Consider the following 24,469-nt stretch of genomic DNA (forward strand, 5'->3'; position numbering starts at 1 on the left):
CTTTAATCCTTTTTTTTTTTTTTTTTTTTTTGATGGGCAGAACTTTGTTTCCTCCCTGTTATTTGCCATGGGACAAACTATGGTGAAGGTAATGAAGATAATGGCAATCTCCTTCAAAAGATCCCATGCAGGCGCTGCTACACTCAGTGCACCCAATCTTGCAGCAGGCCACCGCTGACCCATGCCTTAGCCAGAGTCTCCTGGACACTCACAGGCAAGTCTGGGTCAGTCTCTTGTGGGGTCACTGCTCCTTTATTCTGGGTTATAGTGTGCACAAGGTTTTGTTTGTCCCCTCCAAGACTGTGCCAGTACATTATTCAGCCATAAAAAAGAAGGAAATCCTGCATTCAGAACAGCATGATTGGACTTTGAAGGTATTAAGTGAAATAAGAGAAAGATGAATATGTATGATTTGACTTATATATGGACTCAAACAAAAAAAAAAATAGAAAAAGAGATCAGATTTGTGGGCACCCCACTCCAGTACTCTTGCCTGGAAAATCCCATGGACGGAGGCGCCTGGAAGGCTGCAGTCCATGGGGTCGCTGAGGGTCAGACACAACTGAGGTACTTCACTTTCACTTTTCACTTTCATGCATTGGAGAAGGAAATGGCAACCCACTCCAGTGTTCTTGCCTGGAGAATCCCAGGGACGGAGGAGCCTGATGGCTGCCATCTATGGGGTCACACAGAGTCAGACACGACTGAAGTGACTTAACAACAGCAGAGGTGGGGGTGGAGGGGAATTGGATGAAGGTGGTCAAAAGGTACAAACTTCCAGGTATACGATACATCAGTACTGGGGATGTAATGTACAATATGGTGACTATAGTTAACACTATAGTGGCATATTTGAAAGTTCCTAAGACAATATATCCTAAAAGTTCTTATCACAAGGATACTAGTTTATTGTGGTGATCATTCCAAAATATATGTATGCCAAGTAATTATGCTATACACCTTATATTTATACAGTATTCTGGTGGCTCAAATGGTAAAGCATCTGCCTACAATGCGAGAGACCTGGGTTCAATCCCTGGGTTGGGAAGATCTCTTGGAGAAGGAAATGGCAACCCACTCCAGTATTCTTGCCTGGAAAATCCCATAAATGGAGAAGCCTGGTAGGCTACAGTCCATGGGGTTGCAAAGCGTAGGACACGACTGAGTGACTTCACTTTCACTTTTATTTCAATTATGTGTGCTGTGTGCTAAGTCTCTTCAGTTGTGTAAAACTCTTTGTGACCCTATGGACTGTAGCCCATCAGGCTCTTCTGTCCATGGGATTCTTCAGGCAAAATTACTGGAAAGGGTTGCCATGCCCTCCTCCAGGGGATCTTCCCAGCTCAGAGATAGAACTTGTGTTTGTCTCTTACGTCTCCTGCATTGCCAGGGAGGGTCTTTACCTCTAGAGTCACCTGAGAAGACTTAATCTCAATCATATCTGAATAAAACTGGGTAAAAATGAAATGTCCTCCAACAGGAGAAGATTGTGACTGTAATTGTGCAATTGTGACTGTATTCATGCAATGGAATACTATGCACAATATAATTGAATGTTGCTCAACTACACCAATCAATACAGATAAATGTCAAATATATTAAAGGTAACTTGCATAATAATACATATAAAGTGAAGTCGCTCAGTCGTGTCCGACTCTTTGCAACCCCATGGACAGTAGCCTGCACCAGGTTCCTCCGTCCATGGGATTTTCCAGGCAAGAGTACTGGGGTGGGTTGCCATTTCCTTCTCCAGGGAATCTTCCTGACCCAGGGATCAAACCCAGGTCTCCTGCATTGTAGACAGACGCTTTACCATCTGAGCCACCAGGGGAAGTGGATAATACATTTCATTCCATTTAAATAAAATTTTAAGACATTTAGGTCAATATTATAATGTTATTTGGAAATATATATGGTAAAGTATAAAAATGAATATTAAAGATAATTTAAAATTCAGGATAAGTGGTTTCCTGGAAGAAAGAGGAACAATGATTGTGGGGAAATGGAAATGTGACGAGAGAACATGTATTTCGTAATATATTAGGTATTAAACCATTTAGTTGGAACTCAGACACTCATTATATTATTCTTTATATCTTTCTGTAGGTAGAAAATATTATAGAATATACTGCTTTAAGGAAATGTAAATTGTGAGACATAACAAAAGGGAGAGGATTAAGGGTAGGCTGTTGAATTTAGCCAGGTCATTGGTTGATCTTTCACAGTGAAATTTCTGATAGGGCCATATGCCACATTGTGAAGAGTGAAGGAATGACTCCAAGGTAAGAAAGTAAAAGCACTAAATACATTTAAGTTTTTCCAGAAGCTTTCTCTAGTCAGGAAAATTGAGGCAGGGATTTTTAAAACAGGATCACAGATCTAGGCTAAGGAGAAAAAGAAAGTTAACTTTTGCATGCAGAAGTTCAAATCCTAGTAGTGATAGTTGCTGGGACCAGTGTATATGTGTGTGTTAGTCACTCAGCCATGTACAATTCTTTCCAAGCCCATGGACTGTAGGCCACCAAGCTCCTCTGTCCATGGAATTCTCCAGGCAAGAATATTGGAGTAGATTGCCATGCCCTTCTCCAGGGGCTCTTCCCAACCCAGGGATCAAGCCCAGGTCTCTGGACCAGACAGTGAATCAATTCCTTACAGAAGTAGACTTGCCTTACAGAAGTAGACATGCCTTGCAAAGGAATAGAGATTCTACTCTGAAACTCCACTAAGTGTAGAGGGAAAGTAATTATCCAGAGATTGTGGTTGTCAAACATTTCATATAAAAAAAATTCTCTGGGTAATGAAGGAATCAAATTCCAAGCAGTAAATCAATAACACTGATTATACATTGAAAATATGATTATTGTATACATGCAAATGTACACAAGCAGGTTATAATATCATGGATGTAATGGTTTCTCTAAATGATAAAGATACCCTTGTAACACAACCATGTAAAACTTTCCCTCTAGCACAAGCATAAAAAGTATTTCTCTGTTAGATAATTTGATGTGGACAAAAATATATATTAGTGTTTAAGTTCACTGTAATATTTTTGTCACTGTGCAACATCAGTGAATTAGCTTCAGGCATTCTATTAGCTTGAGGGTCTCTGGAAGTCCCTGCAGTCTTTTTGAGATTCTTGCCATTAGATGGTGATGCTGAGGAGAAGGGACTTTGGAGTCTCTGATAACAACCACTTTCCATCAATTTTCATGAGATTATAAATTATTTATCTGCATTAAAATAAATATCACTGTGACTTAAGAAACTAATTATTAAGTGCCAAAGTCTAGGACATGACTGAAAGTAAAAATAACAGAATAGCAAAGAGTTAAAAAGAATAATCTGCTCAGTGATTCTATACGTTCTACCACACTAAACATGCTTTCAGAGTTATTGTTTCTGAAAAAGATCAGTGTGTCTATTCGAAAAATGATGGTTCATTTTGAAGTCACATTGAAACTTGAATGGCTCTTAATTTGAGCAAGTCCTCAAGTGTTGCAGCCTCTGTCTCTTGGCTGCCATCCCATGTTAAGCCACGCAAGTTGAGTAGGAATATGAGCTATTCAGGCACATATCTAAATATTTCTGTCCTGAAGTTGACTTCATTTTTAATGTGTTTGGTCTCCTTCAGTAAATAGTTGAAGCTCCAACTCTAAAATTAACGTTACAATAACTGTCAGAAAAACATGACTATTTTCTAACTTTGTGAGAAAAACTTAACTATATTTCACTGGCTGTGAGGAAATTGTTTTGACTGTATAGATGAGGAGTAAGCCTTTTATACCCTGTCTTACTGCTTCCATTTCCTACCAGAAAGGGCATCTTCAGACAATATTTGACTGGGAACACTATTCATGCAGCCAATAAGTCACAAGTTGATATGTCCCCCTGCATGTCATTCATTTGCAGAATAAAAGCCAACATGTTTTTAATAAAGAGGTACTAATACCCTTCCCTTTATCATCAAGAAGTGTTTCTCTCTTCTGAAAAGTAAAAAAAAAAAAAGAAAAAGAAATAATAACTGGCTATGCAAATCTCCCCAAGCATAAAATAAAATAATTCTTCTGGATTTTCCCTATGACCCTTTCAAGCTATGTCCCTTCTGTCTCAGGTAAACTGGACAGCTAATGAGAAGAGTCAAAAGTAACTGAAATATAAAGATTGAGTGACTGAAAAGATGGTGGGGCCAATTATCTGAAAAAATGCAGCAAGTTTAGAAGATAATTTGATGTAATGTTGGAGGCAGGTAGATCCTAGGCAAGGTTGCTGAAAGAGGGTAAAGAGCTCTCCCTAGGAAAATATAGTCCCATAGAATAAGTTCTCATATAAGGTATTTAGTAGTGACAAAAATTTAGAACATTCAATACTCACATGTATATTCAATATTGACAGGGGACACATAAAAATTAAATGACCCTTTACTTGTTCAGTATCATAATTAATGCTTCTAACAGAGCCTTCTGGAGAAGGCAATGGCACCCCACTCCGGTACTCTTGCCTGGAAAATCCGATGGATGGAGGAGCCTGGTGGGCTGCAGTCCATGGGGTCGCTAAGAGTCGGACACGACTGAGCGACTTCACTTTCACTTTTCACTTTTATGTATTGGAGAAGGAAATGGCAACCCACTCCAGAGTTCTTGCCAGGAGAATCCCAGGGATGGAGGAGCCCTGTTGGGCTGCCGTCTATGGGGTCGCACAGAGTCAGACACAACTGAAGCGACTTAGCAGCAGCAGTAGCAGCAACAGAGCCTTCTGCTCCCAAACCCCATGAAAATGTGAAAGCGTTATTTGCTCAGTTGTGTCGGACTCTGTGAGTCCATGCACTGTAGCCCACCAGGCTCATCTGTCCATAGAATTTTCCAGGCAAGAAAACTGGAGTGAGTTGCCATGTCCTTTTCCAGGGGATCTTCCTGACCCAGGGATCGAACTCTAGTCTCCATATTGCAGGCAGTTACTTTACCATTTGAGCTACCCAGGGAAGCCTGGGTATTAGGAGGCAAATATTCCATTAAAAATACCATTGAAATACTTACAAAATTTTGGTGGAGAAATGTTGAGCTTTTGAATTAAATCAATTTGTGACTGCATATAAAGCAAGTTACTTTTTATAAATCTTGCCATTTTTTTTCATTCTCCATAATAGTATGGTTCATTTATTTTTATTTATGAGATAACTAGGTTCAGTATTATCTTTATACAATTTCCACATACACCCAACGAGTGTTTTCTACTTACTAAATGCAACACATAGAATTTGAAGTACTTCTTAAAATAAAGTCACAAAATTCCAGACAACTGTTCTCCAAAATAAAAAGTTTACTTCTGTGATTTAAAATTTATTTCCTGGTCATCCCCGTGCACCAGCACCAAGCATGCTGTATCCTGCATCGGACATAGACTGGTAATTCGATCCTTACATGATAGCATACATGTTTCAATGCCATTCTCCCAAATCATCCCACCCTCTCCCTCTCCCTCTGAGTCCAAAAGTCCGCTATACACATCTGTGTCTTTTTGGCTGTCTTGCATACAGGGTCATCATTGCCATCTTTCTAAATTCCATATATATGTGTTAGTATACTGTATTGGTGTTTTTCTTTCTGGCTTACTTCACTCTGTATAATCGGCTCGTTTCATCCATCTCAACAGAACTGATTCAAATGTATTCTTTTTAACAGCTGAGTAATACTCCATTGTGTATATGTACCACAGGGGGTTCATCTTTGGGATCGCATGTACACCCGTGGTGGATTCATGTCAATGTATGGCAAAACCAATATAGTATTGTAAAGTAAAATAAAGTAAAAATAAAAATTTAAAAAAATAATAAAATAAAATAAAATTTCTTTCCATGTCATTATTCTTCTTGAAGTTTTATCAGAATACTGACTGAAAGAGATAGCTGTGCTGATGTTTCTATAGTTAATATTTCTTTCTTTAAAATAAATGCAAATTTTCTCAACCAAGTGCAAGCAGAGTGAGTTTTTCCCTCAATACAATGGACTGAATTTTAAATATAAGCCCAGTAGAGATTATTAATTTTACCAGAGTCATTATCTATAATTGCAGTAGCTGACACCAATTGATACATGGCGCCAATATTATATTTCACTCTACTGAGTATAACTTCAAGAAGGTGAGACAAAGTCTTTTGTGTCCATATGCTTTCTGTTTCAAATTTTGTGATGATGATGTATATAATGACAGTAAAAAACAACTCTTTCATTAAGCACATTATTAATGTACCAGGCACCATGCAAGGTGCTTTATATACTGGCATCTCATCTCTTTGACTGCTCTGCCTCACATCACAAAAGTAGCTCTGCCAGAATTTTTTCTAAATTAGAATTTTTGGTAGGATGCTTTTAATGCATTTTGCTTTCACATATTATTCATATTATTTCATTATTCTGTCTGATAGTCTATCTAAATAGGCTATTTCATAAAAGAATTAACCTCAAATCAGCCTCTCCACATTATCCAGAATTTAATCCTTTTTAAATATTGTAAAGTAAATAACCCCCAATTAAAATAAATAAATTTATATTAAAAAAATAAAAAAGCTTTGTAATTTAATCTACAGGCCATAAAATTCATCTGTTTAAAATGTACATTTACATGTTTTGGGTTTATTTACATTATAGTGTTATGCAACCATCACTACAACCTAATTTGAAAATATTTTTAACACTTCCAAAAGAAACTCCATGTGTCCTCATTAAGTGACACCACATCTCCAACAATGAGCCCTCAGCCCTAGGTAATCACTGCTTTCTCTATATATAGATTTGCCTTTCCTGGACAGTTCATATAAATTAGATCACATAATATGGCATATTTTGTGATTGATTTCTCTCACTTAGCATGATGTTTTCAATGTTCATACATGTCAGAGCATGTATCAGTACTTCATTCTTTTGCATTGCCAAATAATATTCCATTGTATACATTATATATTTTTGTTTCATTTGAGTCAATCTTTTTTATTTGGTGTTTGATTTTCCAAATTAGCCTGTGTGACTTTTTGGACTTCAAATGAAAGGGAAATAATCTTTCAAAACACTTAAATGGAAAAATGCAGACTAAATGCAGGAATGGTGATGTTAATATATATGGTTCATTTTAAGGTGCTGGATTATGTTAGGCTAGAAATGTAAAACATTAATTAACCTACCTATCTTCTAATTTCCTTTTCCTTCTTATATGGCACAGGATATATATATATATATATATATATATATATATACACCCACATATACCTATATGATTTACATATATATGATATATAATTTTAAAAGAAAATTATAATCACTATATAAATATATGAAGCCATCAGAATGTTTCACATGATCATGACACTAATTTTGATATTTGGAAATTAAGTTTTAATTTTAAATACTATTAAACTTGGTCTTAAGAGAAGGTTTTTCTAGATGATGATATCATATGAGGTGTCTTCTAATCTTTATTGAGTGAATAACATTTTAATTTCAAATGAAATTATATATAAATGACATAAATATATAACAGGTGCAAAACTTGCAGCATAAATTGAAACATAAGTGCTGTTATTTTCTACTTAGATTGTAAGGTCCAAAAAGAGATAATGAGAACATGCAGCAGTAAGTTTAAAAGAAAAATATCTTGTGTTTTTTTTCTTTTTAACTTGTTGTAGTAATCGACAACTATATTCTTTTTATACCAAACTGTAGATCTGACTGAAAAATGACATATTTAAAAGGTAAATTAGAATTTAAAATAATAATAGAAAAATATCAAATAGAATTATTTGAAATTATATCAATTTTAACTCTAATGTTACACACAAAGAAATATATGAATAATACATTATGAAAAAATGAATAAATCACCACTATAGTGGTGCTTAGGGAAAGCACAGCACATGAATAATGTTTCTCCTATAATGTTAATTTTCTTTTATTGTATGTTTTAAAAAAAAGGCATGTTGCATTCAATTTAAGAACTTCTATTAGGTCCTTAGGAAAAATTATTCTTGCTATAAAAGAGGTTCATTTTCCCCATTTGTATTAAGTAGCTTATATGTTTCATGTTCTTTTGTCTATATATTGTTTTTTTAAGGACTGGATGACTAACACTGCTTAGAAAACAATACTAGATCTTTTCCACATAAAAGTTTGGTGTTTACCTTGTTTTATATCTCAGTATAGCACCAAAGTGTATGTTTCATTTTTTCTTTGTTCTGATCCCCAAGATTATGACCTAGTTATTCACAATATATATTTTTAATTTATTATTTTTTAATTTAAATTTATTTATTTTAATTGGAGGCTAATTACTTTATTTTTAATCGGCAGATAGTTGCTTTACAATGTTGTATTGGTTTCTGCTGTACAGTGACATGGAGAAGTCATAATTATAAATTATATATATATATATATATATATATAAAACAGGCTCAAGAGCTTCCCATTCCACCCCTCTAGGTCACCACAGAGTGCCAGGCTGGGCTCCCTGTATACAGCAGCTTCCTGCTAGTTATCTATTGTCTATTAATATTTTACACATGATAGTATATATATGTCAATGCTACTTTCTCAGTTTGTCCTACTCACCTCTTCCCTGCTATGTCCACAAGTTCATTCTCTAAGTCTGCATCTCTATTCCTTTCCTGTAAATAGGTTCACCAGTACTATTTTTCTAGATTCCATATGTATGCATCAATATATGATATTTGTTTTTCTGACTTACTTCACGCCATATAACAGGCTCTAGGCTCATCCACCTCAATACAACTGACCTTTAAAATTCTTCAAAGTACTTATCCCATCAGTATACAGTTTTAGGTTAAATAGACATAATATTCTAGAACAGTGTTTCTCAAACTTGGCTGCACATTGTCAACATCTGGAAAGCTTTAAAAATTCAGGTGCCTCATTCACACTTTTAGAGTCTTATATAATTCCATGTGTGTGTAGTTTGGCATCTGGATTTTTCATAGCACCTCAGGGTATTTGTATGGATGTGAGAGCTGGATCATAAAGAAAGCTGAGTACCGAAGAATTGATGCTTCTGAACTGTGGTGCTGGAGAAGACTCTTGAGAACCCATTGAACTTCAAGGAAATCAAACCAGTCAATCTGAAAGGAAATCTACCCTGAATATTCATTGGAAGGACTGATGCTGAAGCTGAAGTTCCAATATTTTGGCCACCTGATGCAAAGAGTTGACTCATTAAAAAAAAAAAACCCTGATGCTGGAAAGATTGAGGGTAGAAGGAGAAGGAGATGACAGAGGATGAGATGGTTGAATGGCATCACCGAATCAATGGACATGAGTTTGAGCAAACTCTGGGAGATAGTGAAGGACATGGAAGCTTGGCATGCTGCAGCTCATGGGGTTGCAAAGAAACAGATACGACTTAGCGACTAAACAACAACAGGGAATTCTAATTACAACCAAGGCTCAAAACTGTAAAAATTTACATAAAACAAAAGCAATTATCTGCAGCAACTTTGATGACTAAACAGATATGATATAAAAACACTGTCCTACTAGCTCTAATATTTGGTATCTACTGAAAGCAGAAACTGAAATTGGGAGGGTGAATTTTATCCACATGGAGTCTAGTTGTTTTCCTGGAAGACTCATAATTTCAATCAAATAATACTGAGTGGAAGCAAAGAGTTTTGTTATTACTGTTGTTGATGTTCTTTCATTAGCTAAAATTAAAACACTTCCTAAAAGTCAGAAAATTCTCCCTCATCGTTCAGCAATATGAACCACTTTATAAGCACTTTCTTGGTTTAGATTTATAGGGCAAAATTTTAGAGGCTTATTACTTCCTATGTGTCATCTGGAGATGTGTCACCAGATGGCATGTGGGTGGCAGTGATCATATGGTTCAAATAGAAAATTTCAAATCAAAGAGATTATATCATATTTTCCTAGAGACTTGAATTTTCTCTGTTGAACTATAACTATATTAAGGCAAGCTTAAAAATAAATTAAACACTAATAATCATATGTTAGAGAGTAGCACACCACTTTCAGGTTTCAATTCAGTTCAGTTCAGTCACTCAGTCGTGTCCGACTCTTTGCGACCCCTTGGACTGCAGCACTCCAGGCTTCCCTGTCCATCACCAACTCCCAGAGCCTACTCAAACTCATGTCCATCGCACTGGTGATACCAACCAAGTGTGTCATCCTTTATCATCCCCTTTTCCTCCCACCTTCAATCTTTCCCAGCATCAGGGTCTTTCAATTGAGTCAGTTCTTCGCATCAAGTGGCCAAAGTATTGGAGTCTCAGCTTCAGCATCAGTTCTTCAAATGAATATTCATGACTGATTTCCTTTAGGATGGACTGGTTGGATCTCCTTGCAGTCCAAGGGACTCTCAAGAGTCTTCTCCAACACCACAGTTCAAAAGCATCAATTCTTTGGCGCTCAGCTTTCTTTATGGTCCAACTCTCTTACATCCGTACATGACCACTGTAAAAACCATAGCCTTGACTAAATGGACCTTTGTTGGTAAAGTAATGTCTCTGCTTCTTAATGTGCTGTCAGATTGGTCATAGCCTTTCTTCCTAGGAGCAAGTGTCTTTTAATTTCATGGCTGCAGTCACCATCTGTAGTGATTTTGGAACCTTAAAAAATAAAGTCTGTCACTGTTTCCATTGCTTCCCCATCTATTTGCCATGAAGTGATGGGTCTGGATGACATGATCTTAGTTTTCTGAATGTTGAGCTTTAAGCCAACTTTTTCACTCTCCTCTTTCACTTTCATCAAGAGGCTCTTTAGTTCTCCTTTGCTTTCTACCATAAGGGTGGTGTCATCTGCATATCTGAGGTTATTGATATTTCCCCTGGCAATCCTGAATCCAGCTTGTGATTCATCCAGTCCGCATTTTGCATGATGTAATATACATATAAGTTAAATAAGCCGGGTGACATTATACAGCCTTGACCTACTCCTTTCCTGATTTGGAACCAGTCTGTTGTTCCATGTCCGGTTCTAACTGTTGTTTCTTAACCTGCATACAGATTTCTCAGGAGGCAGGTCAGGTGGTCTGGTATTCCCATCTCTTGAAGAATTTTCCAGTTTGTTGTGACCCACACAGTCAAAGGCTTTGGCATAGTCAATAAAGCAGAAGTAGATATTTTTCTGGAACTCTCTTGCTTTTTTGATGATACAACATGTTGGCAATTTGATCTGTTTCACCTGCCTTTTCTAAATCCAGCTTGAACATCTGGAAGTTCACGGTTCACATACTGTTGAAGCCTGGCTTGGAAAATTTTGAGCATTACTTTGCTAGCCTGTGAGATGAGTGCAATTGTGTGGTAGTTTGAGCATTTATTGGCATTGCCTTTCTTTGGGATTGGAGTGAAAACCGACCTTTTCCAGTCCTGTGGCCCCTGCTGAGTTTTCCAGATTTACTGTCCTATTGAGTGCAGCATTTTCACAGCATCATCTATTACAGAGTAGCACACAGTTTTAAGGTTTACTTTTACTCATTTTCTTTCTTTAGGGCTTCCCTGTTGATGCTAGCAGTAAAGATTCCGCCTGCAAATGCAAAATATCTAAGAGATGTGGATTCGATCCTTGGGTGGGAAAAATCCCCTGGAGGAGGAAATGGCAACCCACGTCAGTATTCTTGCCTAGAGAATCCCATGGCTGCAGGAGCCTGGCAGTTTACCATCCTTAGGTTCCCAAAGAGTCGGACGCGGCTGAAGTGACTTAGATTTATTTTTAAAATGTTTACCCCAAGTATGTAGTATGTTGCCTCACATATAAAGGCTTATAATACAAAGCAACAGTTCCTTACTCCCTAGAAGGAAGTGTTTTAAGTGTTTTTCTGTTGGTTACTGACATGTTTCTTAATTTGTCCAAACAATGTAAAAGTAGAATGTTTTAAAAGAAAAGTAAACATATATGTTGAAGTTAGTAACTTTAATGGCTGGCAACTAACTACTGTTTAAATGTAACACTGGCTCTGTTTATAAACAAGAGAAGAAATCAGCCTGATTTTATATTGACTTTTCTAGGAATAACTCTATTACTGTACAACTGATCATATCTCATTGAGATATTGAAAACACTGAAACACTTCTTCTGTTATTGACAGAAGTATTTTGACTACTGTTGGCTTTCTTTTTCTGCTAACTGGTGTTTTACTCTTACTTTACAAATTATTCTTACCTTCTGTTTATTTGGCTTATGTAGAATTATTTAATCCACATGGAAAAAGCTGTTTTTCCACCAACAGATTTAGCAAGAGTTAAATTTAAACTCATATGCACCTGAATGTTCATTACAGCATTACCTATAAAAGCCATGATGTGGACACCATTGAAAATGTCCATCAATAGATGAATGGATAAATATGTGGTATGTATACTCACACATACATACACACAACAGAAAAATGAGCTTTGTGAAATCTGGCTGACAACACAGATAAACCTAGAGGATATTATGCTAAGCAAAATAAGTCAGAGAAAGACAAGTACCATATGATCACACTTGTATGTTGAATCTAAAAACAACACAAACAAAATTATATAAAACATTTTTAGATATGGAGAACAAACAGGTGTTTGACAGAGGGGATATGGGTGGGAAATACCTGAAGGGGATTATAAGTTAAAAATCTCCAGTTTTAAATGAAATAAGTCACCTGGGTATAATATACAGCATAAAGAATATGGTCATTAATATTATAATAATTTTAAGGGGACAGATGGTAGTCAGACTTATTGTGGTGATCATTTCATAATGTATGAAAATATCGAATCACTTGGTACTGAAACTAACAAAATATTGTACATTAACTATGTTTCAATTTTTTTTAATTATAGGTATGTCTCCAAAAACATATACTTAATAAGCATATGAACATTACCAGCCATTAGGAAAGTACAAATTGAGACCACAATGAGATATCACTGCACAACAATGGCTAAATAATAAATGAATGGGTAAAGTAAAAACAGTGAAAACATCAAATGTTGGTGAAGATATGAAGAAACTAGATCCCTCTGTAGTGGGAATGTAAAATTGTACAACTACTTTGGAAAATGGCTCAGCAGTTTCTTAAAAAACAAAACACAACTACCATATGATCCAGCATATGTACTCCTGAAATTTTCCCAAGAAAATGAAAACTTGTGCTCAAACAAAAATCTAAACATGACTGTATAGTACTTTATTTACAATAGTTAAAAACTAGAAATAATCCAGATGTCCTTCAGTGGGCAATTTAATAAATAAATTCCTTTACATCCACTTCATTGAATAATACTCAGCAAATAAAAATGAACCAACTATTGATACAGTCAACATCTTGGATGAATGAGTGGAAAAAAAAAACTAAAGCTTACTCACTGTATGATTCCATTTTTATAGCATCGTTGAAATGATAACACTATAGAAATGTAGAATAGATTAGTGGTTGTCAGGGGTTAAGGAGGTTCAGGAGGGAAGTAAGCATGCTATAAAAATTCAACAAGAGAGGGATCCCATGGTGATGGAAACTTTCTGTATCTTAATTGCATTAATGCCAACATTCTGGTTGTGATATTATACTAAAGCTTTGCAAGACATTACTGGTAGAGGAAACATAGGCTCTCTCTGTATTATTTCCTACAACTGCATCTACTTTTATCTCAATATACTTTTTTTTTGCAATCTACTTATCTCAAAATAAAATGCATAATTTTTAAATAGGAGTCTAAAGAGATATTTTTCAATTACATTGTATCAGCCTTGTTTACACATGCATTAAAACAAAAATTTATGTCATCAGTGACACATTTGGAAATGAGTACTAACTAGACATGTGATGATATTAAAAAATTATTTAAATGGTATATTTGTGATAGTTTTCTTCTTTCTATGCTTAAAAAATTATCTTTAGAGATCCATACTGAAGTACTTATGGATATAAGCTATAATGCCTGGATTTTGCTTCAGATTAATATGTGATGAGAGGTAGTGACTGGAATAAGAAAGGATTTACCATGAATTGACTGCTAAAGCAAGTATTAATATGATGGATACTTAGGGAATTAGTATATCTTTCTCCATACTTTTTTATGCTTAAAATTTTCCACAACAAAAAGATGCAGTTTTAATGAACCACAAGCAAAACACTTGATTTCTAAAATCAAGAGGGTTTTTGAAAGTAATCATTGATTAGGTTTTGCTTTACCTCTAATTGAGTCTTGCCTTGTGCAAAATCAAACTCATAGTGGACAGAAAAATATTTTTTAGATGAATGTTGATTATAAAAGACAGTCTCCTCCTCATTTCTGATTTATGCTATATCAGTTTTAAATTTACATAGCTTATTTTTTCACCTCTAATATCATTCCACTTATCAAATTTTCAACTATGCAAATTCTAGTCATCTTTCTTCATTCATCTTAATAAAGGGCAAATAATATGTCTATTGATAATATTCATAATTGTTTTTTAGTAAACTAACAATAGCAACAACAACATAAATCTATATTGGAACTTTATCACTGAAGAACACAGCAAATTGAAAACACAGTCTACGTGTTGCTAGGGACATGGAAGGACTTAGATTTAAGCCATTCTGAACCATTCAGAGCATATTCTTTTCAGACTCAAGGAAAACATGCCAGCCTATCACCCCAGGAAGCTAATCTAAGGTGATAAACCTACCAACAATATAGGGGAAATAAGGCAATATGGGTTACTTCTGGTGAAAATGCCAAGGTGGCATTTTTCATTACAGAGCCAAATTCAACCAAATCATGTTTCAATTCTGATAGAAAGAAATGCATAACTTTATCCTAATGAAATGTGTATTTGGGTAAGAACACTTATCAGTATTTGAACCCTTCTCTATTGTCTTATTTGGGATAACAAGAACTTTAGTATGGATATTAAAGAACAAGACAGCATGATCTGTGCTTTCAGGGCTAGTGATTTCTTCAAAATGATTGGAGCCTTTGAAGATGTTGAGTCACTCTAGTCATATTTCCATAGAGAATTTGATTTCTAACAATTCTTTTCATTGTGCTACAATGATGAATAAAGTTCTTCAAATAGTTTACATTCTGAAAAACATTAACCTAGCCACAGTTTTAGGAAGGGGTGCCAAGGGAAGTAATAATCTTGGAAAAAGATTTTATGAACTAACAAAATCCCCCAAAAGAGTGTAAGCAAAGAATACAATGGATAAAAGACTTACATATTTCCCCCTAAATAGACATAGCAATAGTCATTCCTACTATGGTAAAGAAATCTATGCTATTGATGAAACCTGGAGAAAGCTAGCAAAAAAAAAGAAAAAAAACCTGATAATTACAAAAATCGGCTGATTCCTTACAGGAGACAAAGAAGAGACACTGAGTTTGTGAAAAGGAATCATAAAATCAGCAAAGCTGGTAAGGAGTAAAGTATATGTATCTCTTTTTCCCAAGGGATGTTGTTGAGTTATGCACATATTACACCTGGAGGATTCTCAAGAAGTTGGTTTTTATAACTCAGTTAATGAACAATGTCTCTATTTTTATTCTTTCAATTCACTTTTCCATCTCTGTTTAATGCATTCCTATCATCCCCCAATTGTGTGTTGTAGGGTGAGAGATTTATGAAATTTTAAAAATAAATGCTTGAAAAAATATTTAGCAAGACTTTATACTGGTTCCAGTCTGAGTAGATACATATCCATTCAATGGGTTCTCAGCACCTGGGCACACTGGGCTATTCTGCAGTGAGTTTAGATATCTCTGGTCCCTTTTATCCTGTACCAACCCACTGACTACAGTCAAAATTGTACAAGAAGGTTAAAACTCCCCTTGTACATAGGGCAACAGATTTTGTGACATTCAATTTGCTCCATACAGATTATCAAAGCAAAAAAGTAGCCAATTGATGTATCTGTTTATTGTACTTCAGAACCTAATTCATCCTTTTGCTTACCGCCAGTGTGAAATTGTTTTTCAAAAACAGACCTTGTAGATTTTAGACTTCTTTCAAATACCTACACAAACATGACAAATGTTAATCCATGGATTAAGGTGCAAATCTCTTTTTAGCACATTATTCATTCATTTTTGATTAATTTCTCCAGTAATAGATATTCTAGTGTGCAACCTTTAGTAACAGTGAATGTCAATACTACAAAATTTTCCGAGTTTCTTCTTGCATCAACTGTGACTTTGTCAAGGAACCAAAAAAAAAAAAAAGAATGATATAAACAATATATGAATATAATTAAATGATAAGTTTTGTGTGGAAGACTAGGAAAAACTCCTGAGAGGGGAAGTACAGGTTGACATTAGAACACTAGGGTCAATGTCAGCATCTCACCATTCTATGTCTGGATATTTACTAACTAGTCTTTTACCTCAAGCCACTGGCTTCTCCTTTCAGGATCTGAGGTTCTGTATTTGAAAAAAACCCAGAATCTTCAAACCCTAAAATTCTCTAAGTTTGGAAATATTATGTGTTAACAGTATCTGATCTGATAATTCTAAGATAGAAAATATGCTATTTTTTAAAAGCCATAAGGCACTATCACTTGTATCATCCATGTGGCTGAATATTTTCTCCTGAAAATCCTTATTAAAAATCTATTGTATGCTTGCCTATGTGATAGACATTCTAGAGAAAATAAAAAGATGCATTAGACAGAGAGCTTTCCTTTAGGGAAGCTTATTTGGTGGAATATAATAGAAGAATATATTTATATTTATAGCATATTTATATTATGGTTATAATACATTTATAATAACAGAAAAAGGAGGATATGCATCATGAGATAATTAGAATAAAATAGATAAAATGAAGTTTCTTTCACCTAGTAAGGTCATTAAGGGCTTCATGAAAACGGTGATTTTTGAGCTGGGTCCTGAAAGATTGCATATATGGAAAAAATGTAGAAGAAAGAGGGAACTGGCTAAACTGTTAAGAGGGTTAAAAAACTGAGGATTTCATGGGGAACTGTGAAGATTTTGGTTTCAGTTCAGTTCAGTCGCTCAGTCGTGTCTGACTTTTTGCAACCCCATGAATCGCAGCACGCCAGGCCTCCCTGTCCATCACCATCTCCCGGAGTTCACTCAGACTCACGTCCATCGAGTCAGTGATGCCATCCAGCCATCTCATCCTCGGTCGTCCCCTTCTGCTCCTGCCCCCAATCCCTCCCAGCATCAAAGCCTTTTCCAATGAGTCAACTCTTCGCATGAGGTGGCCAAAGTACTGGAGTTTCAGCTTTAGCATCATTCCTACCAAAGAAATCCCAGGGTTGATCTCCTTCAGAATGGACTGGTTGGATCTCATTGCAGTCCAAGAGACTCTCAAGAGTCTTCTCCAACACCACAGTTCAAAAGCATCAATTCTTCGGTGCTCAGCCTTCTTCACAGTCCAACTCTCACAGCCATACATGACTACTGGAAAAACCATAGCCTTGACTAGACGGACCTTAGTCGGCAAAGTAATGTCTCTGCTTTTGAATATGCTATCTAGGTTGGTCATAACTTTTCTTCCAAGGAGTAAGTGTCTTTTAATCTCATGGCTGGATATGTTGAAATTGGTATAACAGTGAGAAATTGGAGGCAGAGAGAGTAGTTATTTTTTATTGGAAGCAGCAGTTTTTGCTTTGTGGATTCGGACTCAGAGATGCCCTACAGAGCATACTCAATTATTCTGAGCTCTCCTATGTTAGCCTTTTCTGTATTTGTATATATTTCATTATATTATTTAAAACAAGCCTTCCTTGACACATATATACCTATTATTATAAAAATGAATATGAATTTTTGAGAGATAAACTTTTTTCTTCATTTAGTCCTTCAACAACAAAATGTTATAGATAAAATAAATATGTGAAGGCAATTTGAATATCAGAAATGCTTTCTATAGAAAAAGTATAATGATCTATTTTCCATGACAAAAGTTGTCTTTCTATGCTGCCATGTGGAGTGTTATTTAGTGAAGTATATGGTTAAAAATATAATTTTCTGTTATTTTTATTTTAAAACTTGTTAGCCCTCTTAGGTTTAGTCAGTATTTTAGTGGCATAGATGTTCTGAAGCCATTTGCAACCTAGGAGACCTAGTCATTCTATCTCCTAGCACACAAAAAAGGCTTTATTCACTTAAGTGAAGCAGACCACCCCAAACATTAGATAAAAGCAACCATCTAGCTGAAGTTTCAACAATATCCTGTACATGATTCATTGCATTATGTCTTAGTTTTCAATGGGCCTAGAATCCAGGAAGATGTCTCCTCCCAATATCCCTATTTTCCAGAGTCTTTTTTGGAGAAGTGTCATTCTACAAATATTTTGACTAACAATGAGCCTGTTCTAAAAGCACACTGTCTTTAAAAGTGAATTAATATTGTTTATTGTATTATGATTGTTAGGTCAATGAATTTTGTGGAAGAATATGAGAACTGCCATTTTCTCAAATGCTAACAGCCTTCACTGTAAGTGTATGTGTATGTTCATGTGTGTATGTAAGGTACCTGGACTTCTTTGATCACCTCCTTTCTTTCATTTAACTCCAGAACATTAAGTTTGGTTTTGGTATTAGGGTGATGGTGGCCTCATAGAATGAGTTTGGAAGTTTACCTTCCTCTGCAATTTTCTGGAACAGTTTGAGTAGGATAGGTATAGCTCTTCTCTCAATTTTTGGTAGAATTCAGCTGTGAAGCCGTCTGGACCTGGGCTTTTGTTTGCTGGGAGATTTCTGATTACAGTTTCAATTTCTGTGCTTGTGATGGGTCTGTTAAGATTTTCTATTTCTTCCTGGTTCAGTTTTGGAAAGTTGTACTTTTCTAAGAATTTGTCCATTTCTTCCACATTGTTCATTTTATTGGCATATAATTGCTGATAGTAGTCTCTTATGATCCTTTGTATTTCTGTGTTGTCTGTTGTGATCTCTCCATTTTCATTTCTAATTTTATTGATTTGATTTTTCTCTCTTTGTTTCTTGATGAGTCTGGCTAATGCTTTGTCAATTTTATTTATCCTTTCAAAGAACCAGGGATGTAAGGATTCTTCAATATCCACAAATCAAACAATGTAATTCACCACATTAACAAATTGAAAAATAAAAGCCATATGATTATCTCAATAGATGCAGAGAAGGCCTTTGACAAAATTCAACATCCATTTATGATAAAAACTCTCCAGAAATCAGGACTAGAAGGAACATACCTTGACATAATAAAAGTTATATATGACAAACCCACAGCAAACATTATCCTCAATGGTGAAAAATTGAAAGCCTTTCCCCTAAAGGCAGGAACAAGACAAGGGTGCCCACTTTCACCACTACTATTCAACATAGTTTTGGAAGTTTTGGCCACAGCAATCAGAGCAGAAAAAGAAATAAAAGGAATCCAGATTGGAAAAGAAGAAGTAAAACTCTCACTGTTTGCAGATGACATGATCCTCTACACAGAAAACCCTAAAGACTCCACCAGAAAATTACTAGAGCTAATCAATGAATATAGTAAAGTTGCAGGATATAAAATCAATACACAGAAATCCCTTGCATTCCTATACACTAATAATGAGAAAGTAGAAAAAGAAATTAAGGAAACAATTCCATTCACCATTGCAAGGAAAAGAATAAAATACTTCAGAATATATCTACCTAAAGAAACTAAAGACCTATATATAGAAAACTATAAAACACTGATGAAAGAAATCAAAGAGGACACTAATAGATGGAGAAATATACCATGTTCATGGATCGGAAGAATCAATATAGTGAAAATGAGTATACTACCCAAAGCAATCTACAAATTCAATGCAATCCCTATCAAGCTACCAGCGATATTTTTCACAGAACTAGAACAAATAATTTCAAGATTTGTATGGAAATACAAAAAACCTCGAATAGCAAAGCAATCTTGAGAAAGAAGAATGGAACTGGAGGAATCAACCTGCCTGACTTCAGGCTCTACTACAAAGCCACAGTCATCAAGACAGTATGGGACTGGCACAAAGACAGAAATATAGATCAATGGAACAAAATAGAAAGCCCAGAGATAAATCCACACATATATGGACCCCTTATCTTTGACAAAGGAGGCAAGAATATACAATGGAGTAAAGACAATCTCTTTAACAAGTGGTGCTGGGAAAACTGGTCAACCACTTGTAAAAGAATGAAACTAGGTCACTTTCTAACACCGCACACAAAAATAAACTCAAAATGGATTAAAGATCTAAATGTAAGACCAGAAACTATAAAACTCCTAGAGGAGAACATAGGCAAAACACTCTCTGACATAAATCACAGCAGGATCCTCTATGACCCACCTCCCAGAATTTTGGAAATAAAAGCAAAAATAAACAAATGGGATCTAATTAAAATTAAAAGCTTCTGCACAACAAAGGAAACTATAAGCAAGGTGAAAAGACAGCCTTCGGAATGGGAGAAAATAACAGCAAATGAAGCAACTGATAAACAACTAATCTCAAAAATATACAAGCAATTTATGCAGCTCAACTCCAGAAAAATAAACGACCCAATCAAAAATGGGCCAAAGAACTAAATAGGCTTTTCTCCAAAGAAGACATCCAGATGGCTAACAAACACATGAAAAGATGCTCAACATCACTCATTATTAGAGAAATGCAAGTCAAAACCACAATGAGGTACCACTTCACACCAGTCAGAATGCCTGTGATCCAAAAGTCTACAAGCAATAAATGCTGGAGAGGGTGTGGAGAAAAAGGAACCCTCCTACACTGTTTTTGGGAATGCAAACTAGTACAGCCACTATGGAGAACAGTGTGGAGATTCCTTAAAAAATTGCAAATAGAACTGCCTTATGACCCAGCAATCCCACTGCTGGGCATACACACCGAGGAAACCAGAATTGAAAGAGACACATGTACCCCAATGTTCATCGCAGCACTGTTTATAATAGCCAGGACATGGAAGCAACCTAGATGTCCATCAGCAGATGAATGGATAAGAAAGCTGTGGTACATATACACAATGGAGTATTACTCAGCTGTTAAAAAGAATACATTTGAATCAGTTCTAATGAGATGGATGAAACCGGAACCGATTATACAGAGTGAAGTAAGCCAGAAAGAAAAACATCAATATAGTATACTAACATATATATATGGAATTTAGAAAAATGGCAATGATGACCCTGTATGTGAGACAGCAAAAGAGACACAGATGTGTGGAGCGGACTTTTGGACTCTGAGGGAAAGGAGAGGGTGGGATGATTTGGGAGAATGGCATTGAAACATGTATGCTATCATGTAAGAAACGAATCGCCAGTCTATGTCCGATGCAGGATACAGGATCCTTGGGGCTGGTGCATGGGGATGACCTGGAGGGATATCGTGGGGAGGGAGGTGGGAGGAGGGTTCATGTTTGGGAATGCATGTACACCTGTGGTGGATTCATGTCAATGTATGGCAAAACCAATACAGTATTGTAAAGTAAAATAAAGTAAAAATAAAAATAAAAAATTTGGTTTTCAAACAGTATAACATCAAAATTCTGAACAGGTTTATTCGGACAAAGCAGTGGAACATTCAGCATAAAAAAGAATAAGAGGAGCTAAAAGGACCTGGTATCTATACAGAATGGGTATTACTTTTGTGGCCTAAACATGACCTCTAAGTCATTTGATGCTATAAACCACAGAGATTTGGAGAGCAGAGTCTTCCAGAAGAAACTGCCTTACAATAGCTTTCATTTAGGATGTGTGTGAAAATCTGGGCATTCAAGAATGAGTGTTATAAACTTAAATGCCTCCAAGAATTTGATAAGCCCACATGCTATAGCCAGAATGGTCTGAATTTAGGGCAAGGCCTCTTTTATTGAGAGATGACATATTTTGTGTGTCTCCTTCATACTGTTTTACTGGAACTAAAAACTATTAGCATGTTTAGAATTTAACGTGACAGATGTTAAAGAAGCAGTTTCTGAGAAGTTCATGTATCTTCTTTAAAATTACTGTCTCTTCTAACAGACTACATTCATTGTTATATTGAAATGAATGCTTATGACTCTATGGATTTATTGGAAGAATTCAGAGTGACATTAGTGACAATTTAGAAATTATTGAATTCCAATTCAGTGTACTTCTCAGGTCCCTGTGGAAGTTTTTAAAGGTTTAGCCATAGAAACAGGTACCTACTGAATGTCAGCTAAGTGATCAGCATTGGTCTGAACACAGAGGTAGAGTGGTATTAGTAAAACTTGAGATGCACTATGTTCTTGCATTCTAGTGAGATGATACAGAAAATATATCTGAAAGGATATCTATAATTTGGGGTAATACATACTAAGTATACATGTGAGTACTGACCATAAGTTCTGCTGGAGCTCTGAGGAGACAAAAAGTAATATTTAATAAAGTGGAAGAGGAACTAGAGATCAAACTGCCAACATTCACTGGATTATAGAGAAAGCAAGGGAATTTCAGAAAAACACCTATCTCTATTTCATAGACTATGTTAAAGCCTTTGACTGTGTGGATCATGACAAACCATGGATAGTTCTTAGAGAGATGGGAATACCAGACCATCTTACCTGTCTTCTGAGAAACCTGCATGCAGGTCAAGAAGCAATAGTTAGAACCTTATATGGAACAACTGATTGGTTCAAGATCAAGAAAGGAATACAACAGGGCTGTCTACAGTCACCCTATTTGTTTAACCTATATGCTGAGTACATCATAAGAAATGCCAGGCTGGATGAGTTACAAGCTGGAATCAGGATAGGCAGGAGAAACATCAACAACCTCAGATGTGTAGATGATACCACTCTAATGGTAGAAAGTGAAGAGGAACTAAAGAGTCTCTTGATGAGGGTGAAGGAGGAGAGTGAAACAACCAGCTTAAGACTAAATATTAAAAAACTAAGATCATGGCATCTGGCCCCATTACTGCATTACAAATAGAGGAGGAAAACATGGAAGCAGTGACAGATTTCCTCTTCTTGGGCTACAAAATCACTGCAGATGGTGGCTGCAGCCATGAAATCAGAACAATTTCTTCTTGGCAGGAAAGTGATGACAAACATAGACAGTGTGTTGAAAAGCAGAGACATTACTCTGCCAACAAAGGTCCGTATGGTCAAGGCTATAGTCTTCCCAGTGGTTATGTACAGTAGTGAGAGCTGGACCATAAAGAAGACAGAATGCCATAGAATTGATGCCTTCAAACTGTGGTGCTGGAGAAGACACCTGAAAGCCCCTTGGACAATAAGGAGATCAAACTAGTCAATCTTAAGGGAATTCAACCACTAATATTCACTAGAAGGACGGATGCTGAAGCTGAAGTTCCAGTAATTTGGTCATCTGATGTGAACAAACTACTCATTTGGAAAGTTCCTTATACTGGGAAAGACTGAAGGCAGAAGGAGAAGAGGATAAGATGGCTGGACGGTATCAGCAATGCAATGAACATGAACTTGGGCAAACTCTGGGAGATGGTGAGAGACAGTGAGGCCTGGAGTGCTACAGTTGCAAGAGTTGACACAACTGGGTGACCGAACAACAACAAGAAAAAAGTCTCCAAAAAAGATGTCTAAGATGAGCCTTGAAGCACTTGTCAAGACCATATAAAAGGATCAGCAATCCTTGTTGGTAGGGGAATTGTGATAGGCAGTCTCTACAATGGTGCCTAATAAACCTTACATTCTGATATTCACTCCTTTATGTTATAGCTGAAAGAGATGGGAATACCAGACAACCTAACCTGCCTCTTGAGAAATCTGTATGCAGGTCAGGAAGCAACAGTTAGAACTGGACATGGAACAACAGACTGGTTCCAAATAGGAAAAGGAGTACATCAAGGCTGTATATTGTCACCCTGCTTCTTTAACTTACATGCAGAGTACATCATGAGAAACGCTGGACTGGAAGAAGCACAAGCTAGAATCAAGATTGCCAGGAGAAATATCAAGAACCTCAGTTATGCAGATGACACCACCCTTATGGCAGAAAGTGAAGAGGAACTAAAAAGCCTCTTGATGAAAGTGAAAGAGGAGAGTGAAAAAGTTGGCTTAAAGCTCAACATTCAGAAAACGAAGATCATGGTATCCGGTCCCATCACTTCATGGGAAATAGATGGGGAAACAGTAGAAACAGTGTCAGACTTTATTTTGGGGGGTTCCAAAATCACTGCAGATGGTGACTGCAGCCATGAAATTAAAAGACGCTTACTCCTTGGAAGAAAAGTTATGACAACCTAGACAGTATATTCAAAAGCATAGACATTACTTTGCTGACTAAGGTCCATCTAGTCAGGGCTATGGTTTTTCCTGTGGTCATGTATGGATGTGAGAGTTGGACTGTGAAGAAGGCTGAGCGCTGAAGAATTGATGCTTTTGCACTGTGGTGTTGGAGAAGACTCTTGAGAGTCCCTTGGACTGCAAGGAGATCCAACCAGTCCATTCTGAAGGAGATCAACCCGGGGATTTCTTTGGAAGGAATGATGCCAAAGCTGAAGCTCTAGTACTTTG

The sequence above is a fragment of the Budorcas taxicolor genome, chromosome X (genome assembly GCF_023091745.1).
Source record: "Budorcas taxicolor isolate Tak-1 chromosome X, Takin1.1, whole genome shotgun sequence".
In the NCBI taxonomy this organism is placed as follows: Eukaryota; Metazoa; Chordata; class Mammalia; order Artiodactyla; family Bovidae; genus Budorcas; species Budorcas taxicolor.